This window comes from Natator depressus, chromosome 16, assembly GCF_965152275.1.
Source record: "Natator depressus isolate rNatDep1 chromosome 16, rNatDep2.hap1, whole genome shotgun sequence".
In the NCBI taxonomy this organism is placed as follows: domain Eukaryota; kingdom Metazoa; phylum Chordata; order Testudines; family Cheloniidae; genus Natator; species Natator depressus.
The window spans coordinates 4,048,842-4,062,101 of record NC_134249.1 but is presented as its reverse complement, the minus strand read 5'-3'; the positions used below and the strand labels follow the sequence as shown (position 1 = coordinate 4,062,101).

The following is a 13,260-nucleotide window of genomic DNA, read 5'->3' as shown; positions in this document are numbered from 1 at the left end:
GAACCTTTCCAGTCCAAGTGCAGATGCTATTTCCAAGACTTCCTCATAGGGAACCCCGTGGAGAGTGCCTAGCAGGAATCCACTCTGGGGGTGACCAAGGGGTGGATCATGGCAGTGAGGGCTGAGAGAAAGGTTGCAACCTGCTTCCCAGCTGCAAAAGAGCTACAGCTCCTGCTGTCTGGGAATCCTGAAGCAGCCAAGGGTCCAACAGAACCCCTCAATGGGGAACAAAGGGGGTGCAAACTCCCTCAGTGGGGGAGCAGATACTCAAGTCATCACCAACTCTGTTTCAGGAATTCACTTCCTTGCTTTGGCATCGGAGCCTAGACAGTTGTTAGGCTGTTTCTTTAGTAAGACCAGTAGGAAAAGGACTATCCCTCAGCTTATTCATACTGTTCCTGGACTTGTCAGCAGATGATGCTCAGCCCCCTGAAAGCAGGCAGTTCACGGCTCCGGGGACGGTCCTGCAGTATTGCAACCAGGAGCTGGATTCTCCAGTGTGTGTTAAGAGTTTCTGCCTTTCCAGCAATCCTGACTAGAATGTAGATCTACTGTATACATCAGCCTTCCTAGCTGGGCTTCATTTCACTGCTTGATTTTCTATACCAAAGTAGAAAGAATTCTTGTTTGGTTTGTGCGTTGCCTAAGCAGCCTTCCTCCCGCTCCTCCATGCCCAAGCTCCTTCCTTTGCCACCTGGTGTGGGGAGCCATTCAGCTGTTCAACCAAACTTCTCTCCTCAGATTGCTGGAGCTCCAGGGTGATATTGATCAGTTGCTTCGGGTTGCTGTTAATTTGCACCCATGTAATTTAAGTTCCAAGCACATCACTAACAGCTAGCCTCGACTACAGCTGGCCTCTGCCCCTCCGCATAAAGAGTCACTCTCCAGCCAGAGAATGGGTATCACAGAACAAAAGGGTGGCTAGGAGGCAAAGAATTAACTAGTTAAAATGAATAAGCCAAATTCATCCCTTGTGTAAAACTCCATTGACCTGGTGGAGTTCTAACAAGGATGGTGTTGGCTCAGTCTCCCTTTGGGGAAAGGGTGTCTGTCTGTCTCAGGAGTCACTGCGTAACACTTCTCTTAAGCCCACTCTGGGAAGTCCTGAATCTTTAGAAGTTGAAGTTGTGTAGGAACCCTGATCTGGCTTGGCCACTGCAGAGGGTGTTACCATGCAGAGATCTGGGACAGGAACATGATCAAACTAGCATCACCTGATCCTAAGGGGTAGATTGAGAAATGGCAACAGGGCACCCTTGCAAGGCAGGTTAGCTGGCAGCATGTGCTGGGAGCTGGTGTGATGTGTGGCTGGCTGGCTAAGGCAGTGGCAAAAGTTGCTCTCATCTTCAAGATGAGATAAATCAGAAAGCTAATGATCAAGTGGGAGTCTCTTGCTTTACGACCCATCATGTTCTGACCAACCTACCTTGTCTGTAGTGTTTGAAACACCCATCCTTCCCTTTGCAGGCCTGAGCACTCTGGTAGAATATGTGTTAATATATCCTCACCCTCAAGGGACTCTTTGAGTTAATGGTTGCATTTGGGGCTGGCCCAGTACAGTCACAGGTAGGTGACCAGTAAAATATCAGAACACATGGGGGGCGGGAAGTGATTTACTGTTCCCACTGCTGAAACCGGGAGCAGAGCTGTGAGATGCCCCTCCCCCAGCAGAAGCTGGGAATGGAGCTATGGGACTGAAGCAGAGCTTGGGGCTCCTCATGGCTCTGCTCCCGGTTTCAGTGGGCCCCTCAAAGTAAAGTCCCGGTGCCCCCCACAGGGCTGAAGCCAGGAACAGAGCTACAGGGCTTCTGAAGCCCCAAGCCCTGGCACACCCAATTAGGCTGAAACTGGGAGCGTTCTATGGGGCTGAAGCCCTGAGCCCCAGCGCTTCCCTCAGATCTAAAGCCCTGAGCTCTAGTGCTCCTGAGGGTCAGAAGCCCAGAGCCCTACCCCACCTCTGCCCTGACCTGCTCCCCATGGCTGCAGCCCTAATCCCCCCCAGTAGCTGAAGTCCGTAATGTCTTGTTCGGATTTATGGACATTTCAGAGTTATGGACAATCTCTGTTCATAAGATGTCCATAACTCTGAGGTTCTACTGCACCAAGTTTTAAATTTTACCTGGATATCAGGAAAAATGGTGTCCTGATCCAGGACCCAGGACAAAGGGTTAAATATCAGGACAGTCCTGATTTTATCAGGACATCTGGTCACCCTAGTCGCAGGCTTAGTAGCTGAGTATAATCATCTTTGCAGCATTCCAGAGTGGTAATCGCTTACAACCCAGTTACTGAGAGACGCTAACTTTCTTTGAAGTCCTCCTTCCCCCCCACCAAAGGAGGCTCTTATGAAAAGCCCTCTCCTAATGCCTTGCTTTCAATTCGCTGTACAAACTGCGTTTGCCCTTCTGGCTCAGGTAGGTCATCAATTTAACTTCTGATATAAGGGCCACCAGGGAACTACTGCAAAAGGACAGTCTCTGTCTGATTAGCATTGCCAACTTTCTAATTACAGAAAACTGAACACCTTTGCCCTGCCCTGCCCTTTCCATGAGGCCCACCCCTTCTCTAAGGCCCCACCCCTACTCACTCTATCCCCCCTCCCTCCGTCACTCACTCTCTGTCGCCCTCCCCCACCCTTGTTCACCTGGTCATTTTCACCGGGCTGGGACAGGAGGTTGGGGTGCATGAGGGCTCTCTGGAGCAGGGCCAGGGATAAGGGGTTTGGGGTGCAGAAGGGGATTCCCTCTGGGCTGGGGGGTGGGGCCGAGGGGTTTCATGTGGGAAGGGGCTCTGGGCTGGAGCAGGGGGTTGGGGTGTGTGAGAGGGTGTGGGCCTGGGGTGGGGACAGGGATGAGGGTTTTGGGTGCAGGAGGAGGGTGAGAGCTACAGCTGGGGGTGCAGGCTCTGGCCTGGGGCATTCAGAGTGCAGGAGGGGGCTCAGGGCTGGGGCAGGGGGTTGGGGTATGGGAGGGGATGTGAGGTGCGGGCCCTAGGAGGGAGTTTGGGTGCAGAAGGGGACTCAGGCTTGGGGCAGGGGGTTGGGGTATGGAAGTGGGTTTGGGGTGACGGCTCCAGGCGGTGCTGACCTCAAGCAGTTCCTGGAAAGCGGCTGGCATGTCCTTCCATCTCCTAGGCAGAGGGATGCCCAGGGGGTCTGCGCACACCTCCTCCCCTGCAGATGCTGCCCCCACAGCTCCCATTGGCTGCAGTTCCCAGGGCAGCACTTGCAGGTGGGGGACAGCACTTGGAGCCCCTGTGGCCACCCCTCCGCCTAGGAGCCGGAGAGACATGCCAGCCACTTCCTGGGAGCCAGGCACAGAGCCGGCCTTCCCCGCTGCGGCCAACCGGACTTTTAGTGGCCCTGTCAGCTGGATCTTTAACTCACTTCTTTGGTCCAAACACGTTCTGTGCTGGAGTTCCCTATGATGGAGAGGTAAATACTGGCTCCTCCCCTGCACTGGTTTCCCATTCCTGCTGAGAGTAGAATTTGAGGAGAAAAAAAGACTACAAATACATGGGTGTGTGGAAGGCAGCAATCTCTCCAGCTGCGTTGCTACAGTACCTTGCACAGTGGGGCCCAGACTGTGACTGGGGCCTTTGGCCGTTGCTGCAATCCCCATGAAATTCTCCAGCTCTTGACTTTACCAACTCACTAAATGGCCTCTGGGTCTCTAACCGTTAGCACACTCTGAGGGCGCAGGGTAAATTTGGATTTAATACAAACGGAGGGGCTGAAGGGTGTAAATGTGAAGAGGAGACTTATTCCAGCATGAGTAGCTCTGCCCCTAAACCCGACACCTGAAAGGTAAGGGTTACACAGGGCAGACTTCTTGCAGCGATAGAAAAGGGCCTTGCCCTTCACTTACAGTGCGTGAAGGTGGAGAATACTGCATGCTAAGACAGCATGGTCTCACTCCAAGGCTTCCTTTATGCTTCAGAAGTAGCACAGAACTAAATCTACAATCCCCTTTTCACTGTCAATAGATTATTGAAGTTTCATTTGTAGCTGCTAAGTGCATCATCACCAATTCTCTAGCTAGGCCTGAGACATATCCCCATTTCTAGGCTGCTCAGTGCCCAGCAGGGCTTTGCACAGCAGGGTGCCCATCTCTGCAATGCAGTGAGCAAAACTTGCTGTTGCTTATTACTACAGCCACATACACAGGGTGCCTCAGCCCCTGAAGTGGACACATGGGAAGGGATTAGGAGTCAGATCCTAATTGTGATCCTCGGCAGGTAGATAGAAATGTAGTAGCCTCTGATGGATTTGAAGCTGCCTGTAATCTATGAATACAATGTGCTGTATTTGTTTGTCTGAATATTGTAAAGGTGTTTATTCATACTGGATTAATTCAACAGCTGGTTGGTTGGGAAATATACGCATGAGGATAGACAATAGCCCAGGTACAAACTCCACAGCAACCACCCAGGACTATTCACTGGGATAGTCTAACTCTGTCCCCCTCATGGGCTCCATAAACTGGCTTAAGGCAGACACAAGACATGGCCTGTCCAATAAAGGGTCACACTCCCTAAACAGGGGAGACAGAGTTTGGAACGGAGATGAACCCAGACTGAAAGTGGGGTTCCTGGGGTTAAGATAGGCCTGCCTAAGCCTTCAGATGAGACAGATATACCTGTAGATTGTGTTATTGTGTTAAAAGCCCTTTGACTCTATGCTTTGTTTCTGCTGTTAAGAGTAAACAGTACTTTGTTTTAGGAAGGGTGTTTTGAGTCACTGTGTTCTCCACTGGTCACTATTCCTAGTAGAAAGAATTGCAGGCACCATACCCAACCAGGCCTGCTGAGCAATCATGGTTGGTGCATGGGGGTGGCACCTGAGACTCAGTCTGCACAGGGAAAATCACAAGATTCTGTCCCAGGGGGTGAAGCCTTGAGGCCTAAGACCCGGAGGGGTGCACTCAGAGAGAGACCGCAGAATAGGCAGGAGTGCAGCTAGCCCTCAACCATGACACAGTGGTGGGATGGTGACTGGTGAATTTCCAGTGAGTGACAATAGCAGTACAGTTCCGCCAAGGCCACCACTTCACCTTACATGTGCATCTTCTCTAGGGGCCAGGCGCCCAATTAGCGGAGCCACGCCTGCGCGGCTCCACTAATTAGGGGGGTGGCCCTTCGTTCTCTCGTGTGCGGCCGTCCAGGTGCCTGAATGGAGCTCGCAGACCACCACAGTTTGAGAACTTCTGAGCTGAAGCAAAGTAAGATCACTTTCCTCCTGAATGAGAACGTCCCCGCAGGGTTAGCGACTCTAACTCATTCCTTTGGTAATTGGTTCAGTCACCTCCACTTGTCTGAGGGCCCCCGGTAGCTAGGACCTGGGCTGAGCTGCTTCCCCACAGGCCCAGCTGTCTGTCCAGGGCTGTGTTTGCTGTGGGATCCCCTGGGAGGGCTCCCCTAGCTCGAGTCACCGTGCTCCTAACGGCTGGGCTGTGTTGCACCGCGGGGGATAGCTCAGCACCCAGGCAAAGCAAGGGAGTCCATGGCTGGGGTGAGGGGAAAGGGGGAGATGCAGGAAAATCTGGATCTGAAAACCCAGACCCTGGCCTGTCCTTAAACATTTTTGGGGGGTGGAGGAATGGTCTTGTGGGGTGCAGGGTCTGGAGCAGGAGCGGGGGGCGCAGAGTCCCGGGGTGGGAGGGGCCCTGTGGGGTGCAGGGTCCCTGGCGGGAGCTGGGGTGGGGGTGGAGCTGTGGGGTCCCGCGCAGGAGCCGGGCGCGGGGCGCTACAATCCCGCCGGCTGCCGCACGGGGGCGCTGCGCCCAGCTGGCGGAGGGGCGGAGCCGGGCTGTGCGGGGCGGGGCCCGGCTGGTTCCGGAGGGCGGGGCCCCCACGCGGAGCGGTGCGGAGCGCAGCGCAGCGGAGCGGAGCCGGGACAGCGCGCGGCGGCAGCAGCGAGGCCCAGGTAAGCCCGGCCCGGCCCGGGCCCCGCACCGCCCTTCAGGCCGCTGCTCCTGGGGCCCTTTGCACGAGGTGGGGGGCAGCACGCCGAGCCCGCCCCGGACTAGTCCGGGGCTCGGCTTGGAGCTCGCCGCCTTTCCCCGGAGCTCGCCCCTCCGACTGGGCCGGGCCCTGCCGGGCTGTCCCGGTCCCAGGCTGCAGCCCCCCCGGCGTGCCCGAACCGCGGGAGGTTGCTGGGTGCAGGGGATCTGTGGGGCGGCTCCTTCCTAATTCGGCCCGTGCCCCGGCTCTGCTGGGCCCAGGAGACCCCCGAGGTCCCTCTGGCCGCTCGCAGCCCTTGGGCGGCTCCCGTCCCTCCGCAAGAGCCGGCTGGGCCTTCTCCCCGCAGGAGCGGCGGGAGCGGTGCGGGGCTGGAGCCGCTGCAACCTGGCGGTCCCTCCTCAGAGACCACTGCTCCCGGGAGGGCAGGGGACCCGGGGTTGCTCGGGGGTGTCCTGCCCCGGCCAGAGGCTGCTCTCTGCCTGGACTATGCGCTGCGCCTGGGGCTGTACACACCGTCCGAGCAGGAGGAGACGGTCGCTGTGTGAGGCAGAAGCTTGTTCTTTCTGGATGTTCCCTTCTAGCTATTCACCACCTCAGCCGCGGGTCAGATGGCTTCGTGCGCAGGGGACTGTCAGACCTGCGGGTGCCTGTATCATGAGGAGCATGAAACCAAGTCCAGAGTCTCCCCCTTGCCCCTCTGTGTGATCTGCTGTCCTGGTGATTTAACTGTTGGCATTTCCCCATTTAAAACACACAAATTGCAGTTTTCAAATGGGCACTCCAGCAGGCTACTTCCTCAGGGGCACGGCCGGCTGTTCGGTGTGAGAACCACTGCAGGTGCTGTGTGTTGGCCTGTGACATCTCTCACATCCCTAGCCTGTGTGCAGGGCATATAGATAAGGACTGCTGTGTCCTGCACAAGCACTGTCTAGGCGTTGTCAGTTCCCAGAGCTGAAGGCACTGGCGGTGATATGAAATAACCATCAGCTAGAGGGGGTCATCTCATGCAAGCCTCAGGGCTAGCAGCAGGCAGAGGGGCAGGAGTGTATTGGACAAAGCCAGTGGGTTTTTGAGTTTAGAAAAGCAGCAGATTTTTCTCCCAAGCAATTAACATACTTGGGCACTGCTAATCCTGCTATTGTGCGTGCGGGTGCTGGGAAACCCTCGCCCCCAGCCTGGCTTTATATTTATGTAGCATTTTCAACTATAAGCGGATCTCCGTGATTCAGTTCAGCTGAAACAAGCCATGGTCTCCTGATTTTGGTCCTATCCACATCCCAACCCCCACTCTCCTCCTCCTGGTCAAGCTTCCCCCACCCCCTTTTCCTTATCCTGTGGGCCTAGAATGACTGGGAATGAGCGGCTGGTTTTGCCCTTGCAGGACTTTTGACAGTCATTATCTGTGAACAGACACTGTTCACCCTGCAGGGATGGGTGGGGTGATGTGATGCCCTATGGTATGCTGGGTGCTCAGTGGGCATAAACATTAAATCACTTTTACATCAGTGGGTAAGGAGATTACAACATTCCAGCATTTAACCCCTTTCTTTGAAGGCACCAACAGCTACCTCGTGGCCCAGGGGAATTTGTTGCTTCTTGACTAACCTGATGTCTTGGGCAGTTGGTGTTGGTATCTCTAGGGCAGATAAAGACATCTGTTCTCGTGATGATTGCCCAGCCAGTTGCCTCCATCTGACTTCTACCACCACAAGTGTGTGGGATGGGGGATGATTATCTGTAGGGGATGGTTAAATGTGTTTGCACTATCACCAAACCTCTTTGCATAGATTACCCAGAGAAAAGTGGTATCTTGCCTAACAGAGTAGCATGCTATTGTGGACTGACCAGTCTCTCCCCAGTTAATGATTCCTCATAATTATCCTGTAACAGTCCTGAGGTCGCGACCTTAGGGTGACTTTAAAGAACAGGCTCATTCACTATTCCTAATCTTTACAATGGGTTCAGTAGAAACAGCTCCCCACAGATGATCTGAAAGACAGGTTTATGCCCTACCTATACATTTACTGCAGTGCTTTTGTACCACAGTTCCAGGTGCCTTAGAAACACCATAGATCGTAAACATTTCACCAGAAGAACAGACTCCTGCTTGGTGTATGTACGCATGTCCTTGACTAAAGCCAGCAGCATGGATGGGTATCATCAGATCCCCCTAGAGCACTCCTGGGTATCCACCTGGATAACTGGACAGACCAGTGAGCAGTGCTTGCATCTGTGTGAGAGTGGGAAGTTTTCCCTCGGGGGTTTGAGGGTCTCAGCTATCAATTTCTGCAAAATTTTTAACAACGTAGGTCTAATAGAGTTTCTAGACATAAAGTTACAAAGAGAAGCACCAAAACGTGACCAGTGCAGTGTTGTTTGTCTGAGTGCACCACTGCTGTGCCCATGCTCGAGCTTTTCCAAAGCAGCTGCAGGTTAACAAAAGTGACAGGACTGGTCAGTTTCAGGCTGCTCTTCAGATCCTCAGCAGTGACACAACAGTCATGTCAATTTCATAATGCTTGGGAGGAAAACTTTTGCCAAGGCAGAGGCAGGCACTGATCTTAGTCCTGGGAAGGATCCATAAAACAGACTGACGGGCAGATTAGGGGAGGCAATCCACTCTTGCAGCAGTCAGAAGGCTCTGTAGTAGGGAGACAGTCAGAAAGCTCCTTCCATCTATCGGCATCTAGATGAGAGTGGTAGAGGCTGGTATGAAAAGTGGAGCCCTGCACAGAGTCCCTAGACAGCATCCTTGGCCTTTCCATGCTGGTTTGGCAGGGGCTGGGCTCTTCCCCAAGATGGGCTGCTCTTGGGTTTTGCTGGTGGAACCCCCATTCCCATGGAATTTGTATCTCCCTGGCTTGTGGTTTAGGGCTTGTACACACTAGCACTTATGTTGCTCAGGAGTGTGAATAAGACATCCCCCCCCCCCCCCGAGCGATGTAAGTTGCACCCTCCTAAGCCTCGGTATGGACAGCACTATGTCAGCGGGAGAGTGTCTCTCATGTTGGCGGAGAGCGTCTTCACCAGACATGCTACAGCAGGACAACTGCATCAGCCCAGCTATATCTTCTAGTGCAGCCTAGCCCTCAGGCTCCTGGCTAGTAGGCACCAGGTAACATTTTCAGGACCTGGCCATAGTCCCTTTGCCTCACGTGGATGGTATTGTGGATCCGCAGCCCTCCTGTCCTTGAGGCTTATGAGAGAGTCCATGATCTTCCCACACAGTATCCTTCCACAAGCATCTCAGGGTGCTGACACCCAACTTCTCAACGCTAAACTAGCTATTACCCCTGTTAGCATATGTACCAAGTGACTCCATGATTCCCCACTCTCACAGTCCCAAATAAATGGATGATGCTCCATCAGAATACCTGACATTTATAACACTTCTATAGGGCCTCCTTCCCAAAGGGCTCTACTGTATCTTCCCTCTACAGAGATGCACATGATGGAGCTGGACTGCTCACTCCAAAGCATGTGGAAAACTAATCCCCAGCTGTCTCTGGGGTGGAACAACAGCCACACTCCGTACTGGCTTAGGAAAATGAATGAAGGGTGAATCATAGGACTGGAAGGGACCTCGAGAGGTCATCTAGTCCCGTCCCGTGCACTTATGGCAGGACTAAATATTATTTAGACCAGGGGTGGGCAAACTATGGTCTGTGAGCTCCTGCTGGGGAGCGGGGTCTGGGGCTTGCCCTACTCTGGCACTCTAGCCGGGGCACTGGGTTGGGGGCCACACCACAAGACTCAGCCCCACTCCAGCCGGGGCTCTGGGTCGGGGGCCGCACTACGTGGCTTGGCCCTGCTCCAGTGCTCCAGCAGGGGCGCTGGGTCAGGGGCCGTACCATGGCCCCGCTCTGGCGCTCTTGTTGAGATGCAGGGTCGGGGGCCGCACCATGCGGCTCCCGGAAGCAGCCGCATGGCCCCAGTCTGGCTCCTATGGCCCCCTCCAGCATTCCAATAGGTAAGCTGCCAGGCAAATGCAAATGTGCCTGTGGATGGGGCAGCGTGCAGAGCCACCTGGCCGCTCCTCTGCTTAGGAGCCAGAGAAGGGACATGCCACTGCTTCCGGGAGCCGCTTGAGGTAAGTGCCACTCGGAGCCTGCACCCCTGAGCCTCTCCCCATGCTCCAACCCCCTGCCCCAGCCCTGATACCTCTCCCGTCCTCCGAACCCCTTGGTCCCAGGCCAGAGCACCCTCCTACACCCCAAACTATTCATCTCCAGCCTTACCCCAACCCCAATTTTGTGAGCATTCATGGTCTGCCGTACAATTTGTATTCCCAGATGTGGCCCTCAGGCCAAAAAGTTTGCCCACCCCTGATCTAGACTGGGGTTCTCAAACTGGGGGGTGGGGACCCCTCATGGGGTTGTGAGGTTGTTACATGGGGGATCGCGAGCTGTCAGTCTCCACTCCAAACCCTGCTTTGCCTCCAGCATTTATAGTGGTGTTAAATATATTAAAAAGTGGTTTTAATTTATAAGGTGGGTTGCATTCAGAGACTTGCTATGTGAAAGGGGTCACCAGTTCAAAAGTTTGAGAACCACTGGTCTAGACCATCCCTGACAGGTGTTTGTCTAATCTGCTCTTAAAAATCTCCAATGATGGGGATTCCACAACCTCCCTAGGCAATTTATTCCAGTGCTTAACCACTCTGACAGTTAGGAAGTTTTTCCTAATGTCCAGCCTAGACCTCCCTTGCTGCAATTTAAGCCCATGGCTTCTTGTCCTGTCCTCGGAGGTTAAGGAGAACAATTTTTCTCCCTCCTCCTTGTAACAACCTTTTATGTACTTGAAAACTGTTTTATCATGTCTCCTCTTAGTCTTCTCTTCTCCAGACTAAATAAACCCATTTTTTTCAATCTTCCCTCGTAGGTCATGTTTTCTAGACCTTTAATCATTTTTGTGGCTCTTCTCTGGACTTTCACCAATTTGTCCTCATCTTTCCTGAAATGTGGCGCCCAGAACTGGACACAATACTCCAGTTAAGGCCTAATCAGCGCGGAGTAAAGCGGAAGAATTACTACTCGTGTCTTGCTTACAACACTCCTGCTAATACATCCCAGAATGATGTTTGCTTTTTTTTTTTTTTTTTTTTGCAACAGTGTTACACTGTTGGCTCATATTTAGCTTGTGGTCCACTATAACCCCCAGGTCCCTTTTAAGGCAGTCATTTCCCATTATGTATGTGTGCAACTGATTGTTCCTTCCTAAGTGGAGTACTTTGCATTTGTCCTTATTGAATTTCATCCTATTTACTTCAAACCATTTCTCCTGTTTATCCCTACATACTTGTATTGTTTGCTTATTATATTCATCCTTTGTAATTTGGCCTAGTTTCTACTTTTTGTAGGACTCTCTTTTTGAGTTTCAGATAATTGAAGATCTGGTTAAGCCAAGGTGGTCTCTTGCCATAGTTCCTATCATTCCTACGCAGTGGGATAGTTTGCTCTTGTGCCCTTAAAAATGTCTTTTTGAAAAACTGTCAACTCTCTTGAACTGTTTTTCCCCTTAGACTTGCTTCCCATGGGATCTTACCTACCAACTCCCTGAGTTTGCTAAAGTCTGCCTTCTGGACTTCCATTAGCTTTATTGTACTGTTTTCCCTCCTATTCCTTAGAATCATGAACTCTCTCATTTCATGATCACTTTCACTCAAGCTTCCCTCCACTTTCAAATTCTCAACCAATTCCTCCCTATTTGCCAAATTAAATCTAGAACAGCCTCTTCCCTAGTAGCTTTCCGCCCCTTCTCTTTCCATTTGAAACTGGGACAGAATATAATGATCTGGGCTGAAATTAACGACTGGGGTCCTGGCCAGTGTCCCTAATGTTGCCCGTACAACTAAAATACCATGGGATCTCTACCTACTCCAAAGGGACAGGGTGCTAGATTTATATCTCCTCTGACAGATCCCCTCTGCACACCACCACCTAGCCCCATGCTGCTTGGTACTGACAAGGGAAGAACATGACCTGCTAAATCAGCCACTCCCTGCCACACCCTGGGCCACAAGAGAGGGAAGAGAAAAGAACAGCAGAGTTTTAAAGATGTCACTGGTGTTGACTTTCCTTTGTTTGCAACCTCCCTGCTGGAAAAACACAGGCATGGCCCATGGTCTCACTAGCCATTGTCAGAACTGGAACATTGCAACAGCATCAAGCTGCTTAGGGGATTGCTTTAATTTGCCTTTCTGGGCACAAATGGGCAATCTTGGTTTGCTACGCCAGACTTTAAGACAAAAGGAAATAGGAGAGGACTAGGAAAGAGATGAAATATGGTGGAGAAAGGAAAGGACACATGGCGGGATGGGGACACACAGTCTCACCTCCCATGTGGTGTTTGGCATTTAGCCAGAGCAGGGGAATTGACGGTTTCACCTTGGTCCCTTTTTTCTGGCCTGATCTGATCAGGACTTTTCTCGGGATTAGGACGACAAAGGTCTAGCGTTCTGGAGGGTCCCAGGAGACTGTGCGGCTGGCAGCCATAATGGTAAAACTCACTCCCTACCCCTGCTCTCAGCAGTTGTTGAGTTTTCTTTTTCTGCATTTTCCCCCAAAAAGGTTCTTTTTAATGACCCCCAAGGGGAGCAATGGGTGGAATAGTCTATCCCCTTATTATGTGGTCACCAATTAGACCTAATTTTCAACTCACCAATTTTGGTCCATTGATTTCCAGTCCCACACTTCATTTGTTTACCAGACATGATCTCAGCACAGTCCTTGAGTTACATCAGTCAGCCTTTGTGTTTGGACTAATTCAATCTTTGTCTCACTTTTGTACCTTTTCCCATCAGCATTTGTTGTTATAGGTTATTGTGAGACTTTATGAACTTTTATAAGAACGGCCATTCTGGGTCCGACCAAAGGTCCGTCTAGCCCAGTGTCCTGCTGCTGACAGTGGCCAGTGCTAGGTGCTCCAGAGGGAATGAACAGAACAGACAGTCACTGTGTGATCCATGCCCTGTCGTCCGCTCCCAGGTCTGGTAATCAGAGGCTTCTCCCAGCTGAATTTACAATTAGGGTAAATTTGTCGGCCCAGTTATTACCACGCCCCTGCCTGTGGAAGTCAGGCTTGGTGAAGAGGCAGCTTTCCCCGAGGCTGGAATATCTGCCCTGGTCATTTCCCAGGCTGGCCCCACAGGAGGCTTTCCTGAGGTTTGTGTCCGAACCTGGCTGTTCTTGAAAACGTGTGTTGAAGTAAAAGGGGAGCCAGGTCGCTTCCCGTCCCTGCTGGTCTCTCGTTTGGCTGATGTGGTGTAACAGTCAGGTTAGCTTCACCTCTGCATGCACT

General features: G+C 52.4%; 1 protein-coding gene across 1 annotated transcript in view; it reads left to right on the top strand.

Annotated features, from left to right (window-relative positions):
• Positions 1 to 5,824: 5,824 nt before the first annotated feature.
• Positions 5,825 to 13,260, top strand: part of ALAD (aminolevulinate dehydratase) — a 28,241-nt gene continuing 20,805 nt past the window's right edge. The window contains exon 1 of the mRNA XM_074973556.1: positions 5,825 to 5,923. The gene's annotated coding sequence lies outside the window, so the exon portion shown is untranslated. The remainder of the gene's footprint in view (positions 5,924 to 13,260) is intronic.